The sequence below is a fragment of the Pleurodeles waltl genome, chromosome 12, assembly GCF_031143425.1.
Source record: "Pleurodeles waltl isolate 20211129_DDA chromosome 12, aPleWal1.hap1.20221129, whole genome shotgun sequence".
Lineage (NCBI taxonomy): Eukaryota > Metazoa > Chordata > Amphibia > Caudata > Salamandridae > Pleurodeles > Pleurodeles waltl.
Window position 1 is genome coordinate 120,916,593 of NC_090451.1, and position 2,669 is coordinate 120,919,261.

General features: G+C 38.3%; 1 non-coding gene across 1 annotated transcript; it reads right to left on the reverse strand.

The window, feature by feature from the left end:
* Positions 1 to 2,354: 2,354 nt before the first annotated feature.
* Positions 2,355 to 2,436, reverse strand: TRNAS-GCU (transfer RNA serine (anticodon GCU)). Its single transcript has one exon. It is a non-coding gene; the product is annotated as a tRNA-Ser (tRNA).
* Positions 2,437 to 2,669: the final 233 nt, after the last annotated feature.

Sequence of the window (2,669 nt, forward strand, 5' to 3'; positions counted from 1 at the left end):
TCCAAACGTGTTCTATCCATATGTGATCTACTGTCACACTACCCTCAAATGAGCTAAGATTGCTTTATTTCAGTTGTACGTGGATTTAAAGTGCAATTTCATACAAATATTTTACTGGTATGGTGCTTTCGAGTCTCTATGTGTCATTCATTGTTGGGGTGCTTACATGTCAACATTAGGCAGCAAATAGTACACAAATAAGGAAAACTGCCTTCCCATTTAATGTGCATTGTTCTGCAAAACATTTTAAGTAGAAGAAAGTAAAACTTAGTTTATAAAACCGCCTAAACTGGGAGTATTGCTGCTACAGCTTTGACACTTCAGTTTAAAAACGTACGTGCATCAACAAGAAATATTTTTGCGCTAAATAAATTGCTGTCCGACTGCTCACGTAACGCATAAAACTGAGGCAGTCGTAATTACACCACATTGAAGTAATATCTTGGTGGTTTTCGTTGACGATGACTCAGCAGCAACAGATCAGATGACTTTTTATTAGTGATAGCGCATCACGGCCTTGATAAGTAAACTTACAAGGAGACACGCCTAGGTCGATGAACCTTTTGGACTACGTTCGGGGACTTCCCAGTACGAGATGTCTTTTGGCATCACAAATCAATGGATCAATATCTCAACAACAATCGCAATAACTAATCATCATGCTAATCAATAACCTTTAATGAGAGTCAATAAAGTGAACACACCATGACCTTTCAGTCATGAAGAAAAACACCAATTTAGTTAAGTGTTAGGATACTTATTTCCCTATTGGTTACAATCTAAAGTCATTTCTGTTAATCTCATCGGCAATTCATCTCATTAGTAACTCTTCAGATTTGCAATTAGAAATGCAATTAATCAATGCATGGAGAATATTCACTCAGTATTAACACATCATTAATAAGAACCAACTTAGCAAAGTCTCCGTAGTGCATGATTCAAAAAAGCAAGAACTCAGTAATTTGTCTATTTGTGTCAGATTTTAGTGAACACCTTAACTAACCTCAAATTAGCATCAGCATGTTGGGCTTCATGCAAAACAATTTAGCAAACACAAATTTGGAAAACATCTAACTATGGCCTCTATCAAAGAACAGTTGGTACCGAGAAAGAAAAGGCAAGCCGACAATTACAATTTTCATCAGATAGTTACCCATCCAACGGATCAGCAAACAGCGTCAGTCTTTGTCCTCAGGCCATCAGTCGTTTTCACCATCAGCAAAGATAGGACAGGGCAAAGCCTCTGTATTGCATAGCTAGGAACAAGAACTCCCCTCATATAGAGGAGATATGAGTATCAGGTAAGGAATAAGTAAAGGGTGGTTTAGAGTATCAGGACGAACAAACGGCAAAGTCTCAAAGGAAATGGCCTAAATGGCTCAGTAGAATGGCAAAGAATGGGTTGGAGTGGAATGTCCAATAAATAGCTGATTTCTGCTCAGGTCATATGGTTAAATCAAAACTGTCTAATTTACTCCTAATTCCTCGTTGGATAATAATTTGTGCATCGTTATCTCTGTCCAATAATTATTCACGCATTTCACCAGAATTTTCCACAAACCATAGTTCACATGTCGTTTATTGGCCCATGTTATTGACGTCTTCATCGGTTGGAATGTCAGGTAAGAAAAGTTACACTTTACGCACCAGTCAGTAGTTCCATTGTTTTCTCCTACTCCAGGCAACCTTGCACCTGTTACGAATTACACTGTTGCATTCAGCAAGAATGTCTCCTTGAGCAAGTCGGGTCCCATGAGAAAGAATTTACTACAGCTACACACATCTCTAGCTTCTGGAAAAGTACAGTTTCGTGTCCTTCAGGAAAACAGCACATTGCACGTTAGAAAAACACAGTTAAATATGAGACCAGGCATGTAGGCCCAGACCCTCCCTAAACTAAGGCCTAGTGCTTAATGTACAAACTCCTAATACATAACTCCAATTTTGATATGTTAATACAAGTTCAAAACATCAGTACATAATTAATTCAGCATTAATAACTTTCACTAGTCTTCGTATACATTGGTAGCCACTCCCCGTGGGCACATTTTAAACGCTTGCATTATTTCTACATTAACACATTTTCTATGCAGTTTCATTACACAATATATTGCAAACTTCTACGTCCCCCAACTTAACAACCCTCCGCCTGAGGAAAGAATTTGTGATTCATGCACAGAACCAGGCCGGCGCTGTTTACAGTAATGCCTAAGCACAGTGCTCACCTGAGCGGTGTTTCCAAACCGAGGCATTGTACTGTCGGAAATACCATTAGATACGTAATTTAACTTTCACATAAAATAGGGTTAAACCAGACATACCGCATATTAAAAAGTAAACACACAATAATAAACCGACAAGGGTGGGTTTCGAACCCACGCATACAGAGCACAATGGATTAGCAGTCCATCGCCTTAACCACTTAACCACCTTGTCGTGTAAATGTCAGTTTTCAGGAGGAAAAAATATAGTAGTCGAAATGTGTTCTATGAGGTGATAGTTGTCCACACATAATAAAGAGCATATATTTACAGATTGTTATGGCAACTTGTTGTCTTCAGCTTTGCTCTAAATGACCTTGTTGTCCTTCCCTACTTCAGCTTGAATTTATATGATATATGTAATGGAATCATGAAAATTACACATTCCAAACGTGTTCTATCCATATG